Here is a 14,101-nt window from a genome sequence, read left to right as displayed (position 1 = left end):
AGACACTGGACACCAGGGGGGCATGAGCCAGAGGAGGAAAATGGTATAAGGCCTTCAGTCCTGTACCCTGTGCACACCGCACCTGTCAGCAGACCCCGAGACGCCTTGCCTGGTGTGTCTTAGAGCCTCTCGCAGGAGGGAGGGAGGCAGACCCCACAGATGTCAGGAAAGGTCAGCAGTGAACGTGGACAGTGGGCTTTTCACAGCTGTTGATCCCTCCCCATGCAGGCTGCTGGAAGGCCGGCCTGGAGGCCGGAGGAGACTGTCTCACCTCTTCTAGATGTCTTCGGTCCCCTCCTCCTGCCTTTGCATTGGGCGCTCAGGCTGCTGCTCTGATGCTGTGAGTCCTCGCCAGCGGCTTCACTCTGCCCTGTCGGTCTTCACGTCTGCGCCTCCCTTCTGTCCCTTGCTCTCTGTCCATTTTCTGGCACAGAAACAGCTCTGTTACTTCATGTCAGCTCATGTAGGATGCACATGGTCCTGTAATGAAGTTCTTTCTAGAATTCTTAGGTGAGTCCCACGTCGTAAACAACAGAACTGAGTCAACCACAAGTGTTAATTAAGAGAAAACTTGGATATATGTAAGTGGTTGTACCCTAATCTCCCCTGGAGCTATCAGAAACTACATTTTAAAGCAGTTATAAGCAATTGACTTTTTCTATGGCTAAAGTACACTCACACAGTATAACCCAAGGTAAACTGAGGCGATTTACATGCGTTGAAAGAAGAGAAAAACCAAAGTTCAAACCACATTTACCTGTACATGGCAGCCTGGAACCCTCTGCTACATGTTGAAGCCTGTGGAGACACACAACATAGGGGCATCAACCACACACGCTGTCCACGTTCCCTGCCAAACCAGCAGCCTTGGCTTTGCCCATTTACTTGCTTAAAACCACCGAGAGGAAAACGAGAATTAATGACAGTGAAACCAGAACTGCCCGCAGAGACATGGGCAGATCTCAGTGGCAGACTGGTGTCACCAAAGCCCAGGGGATGTTGGGCTGGGAGGGCATATGGGCGGTGTGTGGGCAGGCAGGGGGCTCCGTCACATGCCGTGAGGCCAAGGGGACAGCTCCAGAAGAGGGGGTAGATCTCAGGGGTGACCCGACGGGAGGCTAGGGCCTCTGGGAGGGACAGGGAATAGCGCAGTGGTATTTAACTTCTGTGATTTCTGTGTGTTCTGCATCCTCACACCCCTCCTCACATCCCCTAAGGTGAGCGTGCAGGCTCCAAGCTGGGTTCTGGGCCAAAGTAGGGGTCACGGAGTTCCGGGGGGAGACAGGCACAGACACCAAACAGCACAGGGCTGAGATCGGGGCCCAGGGAGAGCAGTGTGAGGGGCCTCACTGCCTGGAGCTGGGTGAGCCAGGTGAGGGGAGAGGGCAAGCGTGAGGCCTCTGGGAAGACCCGGGCTCCCACTCTGGGTGACAGGGAGCCAACAGGTCGCTCTCAAAGCTGCAGGGGGGTCTGCACCCCAGCCTGCAGGCCCTGGGGTGGTCAGGCTGGTGGCCACGGTGCCATGTGGGGGCTCAGTCTGAGACTCCTCCAGAACCTCCGTGGAACTTTCCCTCCTGCCTGCCCATGCTCTCCCTCCTTTGTGGGAAGCCCTGAGGTCTCCCCACCCTCCAGGCGGGAAGGTGGACAGACAGGGCTGGAGGTGCTGTGCCTGCTCCCTTCTGAAGTAGGGACACACCTGAGAAAGCACCAGGGCTCTGGCGGTTTAACGGTAGTGGTTAAATATAACCTTGGAACGGTGGGCCTAATAAATACTTAAATGCCATTCACATTATATCCAGTTTATGTTATTTTCCCTCTTCAAGCTTCCCACACTGCGTTTTTTATTAATTAATCTTTGAAGCTCAATTAACTTTTGCAGAAAAAGGAAGAGAGGGAGGCAGGGGAAGGAGGAAGAGAGTTAGTTGGTTGGCTAGGAAGATTAACAGGTGTGTCTAAGGCACTGACAAGAGAACAAAGACGAGGAAACACGGGGCCTGACTCTAGACCAGGGCTGACCAGACGCTCTGGGATGATGGGACTCGTACGAAAGCCCTCTGCCCAACAGGGTGGCTGCTGAGCCACTGAAATGTGCTTGTGTGAGTGAGGAACCTTTCAGTGTGTTTGATTTTATTGAGGTTGTATTGTGGCTAGAAACACGGTTACCGACTCTTGACAGGTCTTAGACCTCAGTGAACGAAAAAGACAAAAAACAGCTCCCTAGCGCCCACATCCCACTGGAGGAAGACAGACAATAAGTAACAAATGCAGTACATGGGTAAATTACTTAGTATGTTAAAAGGTGATAAATGCTACCAATAAGAACAGGGAAGGGGAGTCAGGGCACTGGTGGGGGACAGGGGGTCAGTGAGTCTCTCATTGAGAAAGTTACGTTCGAGCAATAATAGAATTATGCTATTAGTATGAATTATGAACAACTTTATGCTGATAAAATTGAAAATTTATGTGAAATTGATAAATTCCCAGAAAAATAACTCCCCAGAATTGAGGCAAGTAGAAAGAGAAAACGCAGAAGTTCTGTAACTATTAAGGAACTGGACTTAGGTGTCAGGAAAACCCCAGGCCCTACCACCTCAAGGATGGTCCTACCAAGTGTTCAAGGAGCCATACAACCTACTCAAACAAAGCCACTCAGAGAAGCAAAACGATGGTACTGTCCAACTCGTTTTATGAAGGTAACACACACACATCAGACCAGAACTGGAGGAAAATCACAGACTGAACTCACTGGTGGCCATCAGTGCCAAAACTGTCAGCACACGGAGTCACTGACCCAGGAGTGTCTGAGCAGGAGGGGTATGCTTGACAAACCAGGTCTATCCCTATAATACAGGGGCCTTGCTATGAGGGAAAAAGTAATCCGACAAAAGACAAAAGGAGAAAAATGGTAAGATCTTCCCAAAGATGCACAGAAATCATTTGATTAAATTCATTATCCATTCATGATTTTTAAAAAACTCTTAGCAAATTTAGAAGGTAATAAAAGTTCTCTGTTTAAAGAGACACGAAGTGCCTGGGTGGCTCCGTTGATTATGCGTCTGACTCTTGATATTGGCTCAGGTCGTGATCTCAGGGTCGTGAGATCCAGCCCCACATCAGGCTCCATGCTGGGCATGGAGCGTGCTTAAGATTCTCTCTCTCCCTCTGCTTCTGCCCTTCCCCCACACTAAAAATAAATAAACAAAAGAGACACAAACACAAATATCCACTCAAAGGTTTACGCCTGAACGTTCAAGGCAGCCTTCTTCATAGTAGTCCCACAATGGAAAGAGCCACAGTGCTCGTCGACGGGTGGTGGGGAACAGAAAGTGGTCCATCCACATGGCGGGTACTGCTCAGCAGCCGAAATGAACAAAAGACAGAACCCTGTACTGCAGGAAAGAAGCCAGACACAAGGACCTCGCAGTGCATGTCCCACCAGACACACGGTTCTAGAAAAGGCAGATCTGGGTGCCTGTGGGTCGGCCAGTGGCAGGGACTGGCAGCTGGAAGTCTGAGGAGATGGCAGGGTTCTGGGTCAGGACTGGGGTGTGGTCACAGATGCGCCCAAAGCACCAATCACACCAGAAAGCTGTGGTGAACTTTGGCATATGTAAACTGTACCTCCATTAAGAGCGCATTCTAAAATTTTAAAAAACTACAACAAACATCATCCTGGTGGTGAAATTGGAAAAACAAAACAAAAACAAACTCCTACTTTATACCAGGCGTCTCCCCCACCCTCATCCCCAAATAATCAGTTCCAGGTGGATGAAGACCAAATGTGAAAACACAATTTTAATCCTTTGGAAGATACTAGGGAGAACATCCTCCTGACCTCAGGTGAGGAAAAGATTACAAAACAGAATCAAAAAGCACTAACCACAAAGGGAATGACTAATAAAATCAACTTAAAAATACTTAAAAATAAGTATATCAGGGGCGCCTGGGTGGCGCAGTCGTTAAGCGTCTGCCTTCAGCTCAGGGTGTGACCCCAGTGTTATGGGATCGAGCCCCACATCAGGCTTCTCTGCCAGGAGCCTGCTTCTTCCTCTCCCACTCCCCCTGCTTGGGTTCCCTCTCTCGCTGGCTGTCTCTCTCTGTCAAATAAATAAATAATTTAAAAAAAGAAAAGTATATCAGGTAATCAAAAAACACTAGTGGGAACAGCCAGAGCAGCCAAGAACCCCCACACCTAAGACTACAGTCCAGACAGGGCTCCGCAGGGCTGCTCCATAAACAAAGCTTGAGGGGGACCCACCACACCCACTGTGTCCTGTCAGTCCCTGCTCTGGGAGGGAGGACTTTCGACACCATATGGCCCCAAAAGCTAAGTTATTTGCTAAAAAAACACTTGCCAACCCCTGCTCCAGACAATAAGAGGGACCATGGGCACTTCACAAAAGAGAAAATACAAATAAGCATCTTTTCAAACATTCAGCTTCATTAGCAACCCCGGGAATGCATCCCCACGTGGGTCTGCTACAGGTCGCCATGCTGGTGAACACCTTCTCCCCGGTGTCTGCTGGCCCCCAATCCCGTCAGGCTGCTCTTGACGAGATCCCGGTGATGGGGATATTACCAACACAACCTATCTCCAAGATTCCTGGTCACCGCCCCGACCCCTCCACATCTGACTCCTGAATCTCTCCCACGTGGCTCCCTGCCGTGGTTCACAGAGCCTGGCGCTATCACGCACCCCGCACAGGCGCTGGAGCCTTCCAGAAGGGCATGGGTGGCGTGTCTTTCCAGCACAATCTTCAGGCCTGTCCCAGGCCCACAGGCAGTCATCCTGTGTGAAGAGGTCCAGCCTCCCTGTCCACTCACCGTGGACCCCCCTCCACCCGGCCTCCTCCACCACCAACAGGTGTGCGCCCACGCCTCTACCCTGGCCCCTCTGCCGCACACCGCACCGTCTGGGTCACGCCCTCCCTCCGACTCCGGTGAGCGCCCTTCAGTGGATGCTTCCCCACCCCTCCATTCCCGTGTTGCACGTCCATCATCCCTGACTGTCCTTCAGGTAAATACACCGGGCTTGTTTTGCAGTGTGGACGTAAAAAGCACCTTTATTAAACATGAGTTGGAAAGTAAAGAATAACACTAAGGAAAAAAACCCTACAACCCCAGTCCCCCCAGACTAATTGCTGTCCTTAGGGTGATGGGTATTTCCCTCTGTGGGTAAACCTGAAATACTGGGAACATGTACGCACACACCCTCACGCTTACTAGAAAGCCACCCTCAGACTAACTGTGATGTGATATGACGGGGCTTCTATAACTAATCAGCTGCCCCGGGTGTCTTCCCACGTCGGCACACAGCGCTCATGCCCCCCGGGCAAAGCCGTCACGGCCGCCACTGTGCTCCCTGACCCAGAGACGCAGCGCGTGAGGGCGGTCCCACCTCCAGTGGGCCCCTCCTGGACGCAGCCTGCTCAGGGCCAGACCCATCTGCCCTCGCCTCAGTTCCAGGGCCATCCTCCTTAGGCCCGCCTGCTCGGGGACCCCCAGCAGAAAGAACCTGCACCCGTCCCCGCAGGCAAATCCACACCCGGGGGCTGAGCCTCCTCTCCTTAACCACATCTTACAAGAACTTTCAAGTTTTCCACTTACCTTTTAACTAGTTTTGCTCAGTGATGTGTTTCTAGGAACACCTTCGTCTACAACACCAGCACAAGTTGATATTATCCCATAACCTTTATCAAACAGCTTTACTGAGAAATATTTGACAAAACGTACACTGTGCGTCTTTTAAAGAGACAACTCGGTTAAGTTTTGACATTCGCCTGGGAAAGGACCACCACAGTGGAGACGCGGCCCTCACCCCGGAGACCCCCGATCTGCCCGGTGACTGCACTGAGGGGGCGTGTCCGGGAGCCGTGTTTGCGGCGGCACGTGGCACGGCTCCTCTCACTCATCCTGTGGGAGGCTCGCTCACGTGGTGGCACAAACGGCCCATTCTCGTTCCGAGCAGCGTCCACGGCACTGTTGTTGGCCCGCTCACCAGCAGGTGGACATCTGGGCTGCTTCCTATGGGGCTGGTAGGAGCTCATGGCCACATCTTCGTGGGGACAGATGCTCTGGAGTGAATGCCGACCAGGGGCCAATGTAGCTGCTTGACAACTTTTTAAGAAACTGCCAACCTGCTCCCCACTGCTGCCCTCCCCCCACCATGTCCAAGCACCAGCTGCCCTGTGGGGGGTCATGCTTCCCCCTGCTCCCTCACCCCAGTCCCACTCGTTCTTCCCTGAACGCCATGCCCTCTGCCGGCCTTCCGTGCCCACTGGACACACCATGGCTTCCATCTGGATGGCAGATGCACCCAGGACAGGCCTCCCTCTGCCCACTCTCACCACTAATTCAATCTCGCGCACAAGTCTGAGCAACACGTAGAAAAGCAAATTGGACATGTCCTTCCTGCATGAAACCCCTGAAAGGATCCAGGCTTCTGATGAGCCGTGCCCTCCTGCCATGCTGCAGCCCCATGAGCCCCATCCACATCAGGGCTCTACCCATGATCAGTGTCTCTCCACGTCAGGGCGCGTCCCTGCCAGCTCCGCGCCCCCTGGCCTCGCCTACCTCTGAGCTGTGTGCATCACTCCCCACCAGCCTGGACCTCCGTCCTCACGGCAGCAGGCTGGCTCCCTGAGCCTCCTGGTCAGGCTACCGTGGCCCCAGGTCTAACGCTGGCCGCTGTCCCGTCCCCTACACGGTCAGCATCTTCAGGGTGCTGTGCCCAGCCTGTTCTCCAACAGCGCCGTGAACCCCCACTGCAGGGCTGAGGCTGCATCCTCACTGTTGGACATCATGTCCGCCAGAGCACCCACCCCAGGGCTGCCCAATCAACCAGAGATATTTCTGTCTTCATCCAAGTACTCAAGAAGACCTACTCATACTTCCACACGAAAATCAGCAAACTGCTGAACTCTGCCCTGTGCCCAATGCCCTCTCCTTCCAAAGCGCTCTGCTATGATCTTGGACTCTTACGTACCCCACACCTGCTGCTCCATCTGATGGGCCTCTCTCTTCCCCCAAACCAGAGGACCTGTGCCGGCACGCAACAGGTGCTTAAGAGAGAGCCCTACTGGTCCACTGTAGCCTCTTCTCTATGGCCTATCTGACCCCACGACCCTGCCTCCCAGACCCCGGCTCCTCACTCATCTCCCCGTGGCACCCAACTAACCTGTTCCCTGTGTGGTCCTGCTCCCCAGTGGGGCCCTGGCACCCACAACAGTGCCTGGTACATGCGGGCTCGACAGACAGCTGGGCTCGTGCCCTCTATGACGGCATCACTAAGTCCTCAGGCAAGGCCTGGAAGAATGGGCCGAACACCAACAATTTATTGCCATCTCAAGATGAACAGAACCGTATGATGAATGTTCCTTGCTGGGACACTGAAATCCGGTCAAGATTATGAGAAAAGGGGAAACTTTAAGTGTATTTTGTATGTGGCTACACACTGCCATGAAAGCTTTTTTAAAAAATAATGAAATAACATAAAGGTGCTTTGAATTTAGACTCTCAAAAGGGATCATGACTCAAAGAACAATGAAGTCCCTGCTCCACCTTTTCCCCTAACTTGGACATGACACCCCACCTCCACCCCCAGCCCATGGGCCTGGCTGCACCCCTGCTGCTCCCACCCGCACCCCCAGGTCACCATGGTCTCAGCCCTGCAGAAAGCTGCAAAGGACTGCCTCCCCAGGCCTTGCCCTTGCTTCCCCACTCAGGGATGCCACAGGCCACCACCCACAGCTATTCTTCCTGCATTACTGGGGGTTCTGAAGAGCACACAGGACACCCAACATGTGTTAAATGAGTGACTACCAACTCACTGATACGGCAGACTGAGGACCACGTCCATTGCTGAGTTTACTCCCTATTTTTACTTCTTAAATTAAGGGTTTATGTACATCTGGGTGTAACTTAGTGACCTGAGATACAGTCCCCAGGGGGGGATCCCAGGCACATGTCTTGAGCAGCACTGAGGTCCACCCACATCAGCAACGTCCACCATCACCAGACTGAAAGGCTCCCAGGCACCCGTCCCTGCGGCCCAGCCCACTCACTTCCAGTCACATCCCACTGGCCTCCCCCCTTCACGTTTATGCCGCTCAACACTCCCTGACCCCAAATTCAGATGTCAGCTACCTGTGCTCCACTTGGAAGACTGGCATCTCCAAGTGTAATCTCGATTTCCCGCCCATCTGCGGCTTCTCACTTACCTTGCACCCATGTACAAGAGATGGGAGCAACTCTGCCCCTCACACTTAACCCACCTGATGTGCTGTTATGCCACACTCACCCCCGACACAGCTCCGAGGAATCCCTGTGGCATGAAACTCTCCAAGGGCTCAGGAAAAGCCAAAGCCTTCCAGCGGCCACTGAGGCCCCAAGCCACCTCACTCACTCCCCTCTGGCCATGGTGGACTCCCTGCTAGTTCTAGAACATTCTAGGTGTACTCCCACCCCATGGCCCTTGCAACTACTGTGGCTGGAACATTCTCTCTCATGTGGATACATGGGGCCTACCTCACCTCCATCAAGCCTTTTCTCAAATGTCATTTCCCCAGCAACATCTTCAGGGACCATCTTGTTGACAATTACATGTCCTGTGTGCACCAACATGCACACACACCACGAATCCAAGACATTACCCTCGAACTTACAATTTACCTATTTATTTTGTTACTACCCACCTCCCTATACTGCAATGCCAGCCATGTGACTGGAGGTATTAAAAATTCAATAAAAGAGTTATATGATAAAGTTGAGAAAATCTTCTCAAAGAATAGATAAAAATAGGACATAGAAAAGATCCAACATCCAACCAATAGGTGTTTCAGAAAAAACAGAAAACTGAGATAAGGAGCTTTCAAATATACTTTAATATTTTATTTCTTAAGCTGGGTAATGAGTACACAGATGTTCATTATATCTTTCTCTATGCTCATTTATAGGCAGTATTTCATGATTTGGAAAAAATTATTCAAGTATTTCCCCAGCTGGACGAACCATCAGACCACAAAGGCCCGAGTGCCTGGCACAGCGAGTGAAAATGCCCCCATCTAACCAAGTCCTGGAATCTGAAGACGTCAAGGGTACAAGAATGGGTCCTACCGGTTCTGGGAGGAAAGGAGTTCACAATGGAGTGAGAATCAGATAGCACCAGACTTTTCATCAGCAACGTGAATCCTACCAGTAAAAGAAGCAATTCTTTCAAAGTTCTGAGGAAAAGAGACTTTAATGTGGAACTCTACATCCAGCCAAACTATTAGCCAAGTATGGATGGAAGCCATGGCGTTTGCAGACGTCTCAGGAAAGGTGCTCAAATACTCATCCAAGGCATGCCTATGGAGACAACAAGTGCTCACATGTTACCACAGGCCTTGTGCTCAGGGAGCTCCTGTTCCAGCTGGTGACGAGACATGACAAACTCATCAGCAGAGAGTGATGAGCACCATGAAGAAAGCAGATGAAGGCAGCGAAGCAGAGGAAACAGGTGGAGGGGCTGCTTTAGACAGTGACCAGAGGAGAGCCGGTGCGGAGGGACGTCTGACCTCGGACCTGGAGGGAGGGGCCAGAGCAGCAGGCACCCCACCGATGGGGCAAGGGACCCCCGAAGCGCAAGAGGACCACTGTGCGGCCGGCTGGCCTGGAGGACGAGGCTTCCACACGGGACAGGGGGACGAGGACAGAGGGCCAAGGAGGGCACGGGCTGAGACACGATCCTTGAGAATTTGGAACAGGAGACAGTAACGTCAAACAATGTCAGGAAAAAGGGAAGGTGAGATTAGAACTCAACCGTATAACAGATCATTATATAATCACACCCATTTTAACTCCCAGATCCAACCCCTGGAGAAGACGAAAAACATGCTGTGAAAAGGGGCTGTTGGACCCCAGGATTCTTCCGGCTGATGAGGCTACTCAGCTACAGACATGCACCCCCTTCATGAAAAAGGCTGACTCAGGGTAGAAACAAGAGCCCAGAGGGCGAAGCAGAGAACCAGCGGGGTCATCCTGAGCTTAAAACCCAATCAAGAATCCCAACTGGGGATCCCCACTGGGTTTCAGAACTGCATTGGGCCTGTGACTCCTGCTATGTCCACTTCCCCATTCTCAACTGGTAAACCTATACCTGTCCTGCTGTGGGGGGTGCTGGGAAGGCGATCTGTCTCACTTGGTTCACGAGTGTCCAGGAGCAGCCCCCAGTGGATTGCACTAAGCAGATGATCCAGGGGATCAGACTCCAGAGCTCTGTGGTTCAGGCAAGGTCTGGGACTTTGAGCTGGTGCCACAGTGGGACGAGACCCTGGGGAACCTCAGAAGAGGGACAGCTGTATTTGGCATTTGGGAGGATATGAATTTTGGGGTGCCAGGACTGTGGCAGGCAGAATCCTGAGATGGCCATGAGATTCTGCACCCTGGCATACACATATCTCCCACCTTATTAGCCTAGGTGCTGCTGCAAAGGGATTTTTGAGGATGTAATTACGGTCCCAAATCAGCTGACCCTAAAGTAGGGCAAGCCAAATAGCATGGTCTTTCAAAGCAGAGTTTTCTCCAGCTGGTGCCAGAAGAGCAGGTCAGAGGGGTGAGTCCTACTGGCCTGGCAGAAAGCAACTTGCTGCCAACTACCCATGGTCCTGGGACAAGTAACTGTGGGACTTCTAGGAGCTGAGGGCAGCCTCCAACAGTCAGCCAGCAAGAAAGCAGGACCCCAGTGCAACAACCACAAGAGATGGGCTAGTGAGCTCCGAAGATGACCCTCTCATCCCAGATGAGAGCCTCAGCCCAGCACGTGGATTTCAGCTTCGAGGCCCTGAGCAGAAGAGGGGCGACACTGCGCTAGATTTCCAACCCATGGAACTGGGGCTAATAAGTCGGTGTCCTTTTAAGACACTAATTTTGTGGCAACTTGTTACGCAGCATTAGAAAATTAATGTAATGGTATTTAAAGAAATGGAGTTAATAGAAGAAGAAAGGGCCAGTTTCCCAAGCATGTAAAATGGAGTGACCACCAGCCCCAGGAACATTTTCATTAGGAAACTCTTCTCCCAATTCTGGAGACAAGGAACAGGTTAGTAAACAAGCAGCAGAAGCCACAGACCCTTGCTTGGCCCTGACGGAACTGCGCCTCCCTCAAATTCCTGTGCTGGAGCCCTAACCCATCTCCAAAGATGGAGCCTCTGGGGGTGACAGGGTTAGATGTGTAAGGCTGGGCCCAGATGAGATTAGTGTCCTGGCAAGAAGAGACAGCAGAGGGCTTCCACAGCCAGGAGGCAGCCGGTCTGCACCACGAACCACGTCAACTGGCACCTTGATCTTGGACTTCAGCCCCCAGGACGGTGAGAAATAAATGCCTGTTTAAACCACTCCATCTACAACATTCTGTTGTGGTGGCTAAGACACCCCTCTTGTGATCTCTGATGTCCGTCTTCTTCACCAGGCTGCCTTTAACGAAAGGCTGGGGAAAACCAACTGCCTCTAGCCATTCCTGTCTCTACAGTAAGAAAGGCACTTACTTTATGAAAAGAAATGTTATTTGTCAGCAAAAGTCCTATTTCCATTAACAATTTCAAACCCTTTCCACCTACTGAACCTTCTATAAAGTCTGCTAAAAGCCTCGAAACTGATGAGTAGGGCTCACCCATGTGCCTGTGAGGAAGGATGAAATGGCCCGAGGATGCCTCCCCACCAGAAACGGAACAGGGAGGGCTGGACTGACCTGCCCCTTGGCAGGACACTGGGAACTGCGCTACCGGAAGCTCGGCCAACAGGACTGACCCGAGTAACACTGCAACTTGACCGCGTGTCCCCGAAGGCGCGATATGAAGCACTCACTGGCTCCTGTGGAGGGATCTCCCAAATCTCAAGCCTGACTCCGGCTCGCCCTCATTCCTTCAGTTTATAGAGTACACAGGGACAACAGACAAAGGTGGACGACACCGTAAGAATCAGAAAAATCCAGGTGTGATATGTAGCTTAAAAAAGTTAACCCTGCGGAGGGCAAGGGGGAGCCTGAAAAGGCGCTAAGGGGCCACGACCCCCAGTGCTACTCTGGGAACGCACCTGTGTCTGGTTCAGAAAGGACATCACCCCCAGTGCTACTCTGGGAACCCAGGTGTGTCTGGTTCAGGAGATGCATGACCCCTATGCCATGCCAGGAACCTGCCTGGATCTGGTTAAGGGAAAAATGCCATAAAAGACATTCTTGAGATTGAGCCCCACATCGGGCTCCCTGCTCTGCTGGGAGCCTGCTTCTTCCTCTCCCGCTCCCCCTGCTTGTGTTCTCTCTCTCACTGGCTGTCTCTGTCATAAATAAATAAAATCTTTAAAAAAAAAAAAAAGAAGAAGAAGACATTCTTGAGACAAGTGGGGAGATTTGAAAATGAACAGTTGACTATTAACTAGTATGTGAACCCAGTGCCCCTTCTCAGGTGTGATAATGACACTGTGGCTGTGTGGAGACCATCCTAATCCTGTCACCTGTGTGCCCTGAATTACTTAAGGAACGTGGTAGGTTGTCTGTAGCTACTTTCAGATGATTCAATGCCAATAAGTACGCATTTAGAAAAAAGAGATGAAGCAAATATGGCAAAGCATAAATAATCCTAGATCAGGGTGGGGGTGTGGAATTCTTTCAGTTTTTCTCCATTGTGTTTTCTTCTGAAATAAAAACGGGAAAGGCTGACCCTTTTCTGCTCCTCCCGTTCCAGCTGTGGCCTGCGTCTATTCCCTCCCAGGCACACGTGGGCGATCAGACAGCAGATGTGGGGTGGCGTTAAGAACCAGACAAGTTGGTACACACAGTACCTCCAGGACAGGGCCACACAAGGTGTGGAAGAAGGTCAGCTCCGAGCTCTTTGTGGAGCATCTGACACGGGGGGGGGGGGGGGGGGGGGCTGCTGAGCACCACACTTTCTGGCTCCATAAAACCCCAGTTAGCAGGGGCTGCAAAGAAGAATGCAGACAGCTTTCTACTGTTTGCACATTTCTTGCTAAACATCTGGAATTTGCTGTTAATGTAGCCAAGTCCAGCGAATACTGATTCATTTGGAAAATAATCCAATTAACTTCTGCTCTCCAAATTCACCTAAATATCAGAAGTTCTCTTCAAAAAAGCAATCAACCCAACAATCAGTTTCTAAGGACTATACTTTCTAGCGAGTTTTATTTCTTATCGATGAGTTTGGCTTAATTCCACAGACAATTCTGAAAATGCATCTAAGCAAGGCTCACATCTTAACTCTCTCATCATGTGTTAAGTGTTTCATTATTGTTGTCATTTGACCTTCAGAGAACTCAGTTCTGTAGGAAGGAACATGGCAGGTCAGAAAAGATAGTCTTATTATTTTTAAAGGTCTTACTCCTTAAAATTTAACGATAAAACCATCAACTTGCACAACAGCATAGTTCCATTTTTTGAAGCACAATGAATTGGGCAGCATTTCTGCACTATTAACGCCAAATATCAGAAGGGTAGAACTGTCCCCAAACTTCAATATATTTCAATAGTAAAATTACATTTTCGATTTCAAATTCGATTCTGACCACTAAACAAAGAACTTCAAATGAAATAATAAAGCCTGGCATTTAATAAAGGGTAACAGTATAAACCAAAACAAACCTTGCTTTATAATTCAAATCTAACAACTCAAATAAGTAATTCTAATCCATGGCAAAGGGCCCTGCCTCCCACTAGCCGGGTGGAACCCTGGCAGGTCCAGAGAGAATTAGGCAGCGGGAGGGGACACTTCCTTCCACAGAGGGCTCCTGGGACAAGTTCCCCTGGATGGGTGTGCTTGACAGCCCCATGCTACAGCCCCAGCTCCAGCCCAGAGTACCAGAGAGAGGCATGGCACTGGAGTCCAGGCACTCCAGGGAGCCACAGGCCCTAAGCACTGAGGCTCTTACATTCAGGTTCCTGGAGCATGACTTCCTTACAAGGGTCAAATACCCAAAATGTCTCAGGATCTTACTTCTGGAAAACTTCTTACAAAGGTCGGTTTATAATTCCTGGAGCAAAATCTTGGGCAGGGATAAACTGATGCTCTGTAAACACTGAAATCATTGAATTTGAAGCTATCAAAGAATTCTACAG

At 51.0% G+C, this 14,101-nt stretch overlaps 1 protein-coding gene across 3 annotated transcripts in view; it reads right to left on the bottom strand.

Annotated features, from left to right (window-relative positions):
* Positions 1-14,101, bottom strand: part of PCGF3 (polycomb group ring finger 3) — a 53,845-nt gene that overhangs the window by 36,533 nt on the left and 3,211 nt on the right. For all 3 annotated transcript variants that reach the window (XM_026485865.4, XM_026485866.4, XM_026485867.4), the window contains exons 2-3: positions 758-798; positions 272-424 (exon numbers count right to left, since the gene is read on the bottom strand). The gene's annotated coding sequence lies outside the window, so the exon portion shown is untranslated. The remainder of the gene's footprint in view (positions 1-271; positions 425-757; positions 799-14,101) is intronic.

Source organism: Ursus arctos, unplaced genomic scaffold (genome assembly GCF_023065955.2).
Source record: "Ursus arctos isolate Adak ecotype North America unplaced genomic scaffold, UrsArc2.0 scaffold_9, whole genome shotgun sequence".
Classification (NCBI taxonomy): Eukaryota; Metazoa; Chordata; class Mammalia; order Carnivora; family Ursidae; genus Ursus; species Ursus arctos.
The sequence above is the reverse complement of the archived record's forward strand: the minus strand, read 5'-3'. Positions and strand labels throughout refer to the sequence as shown.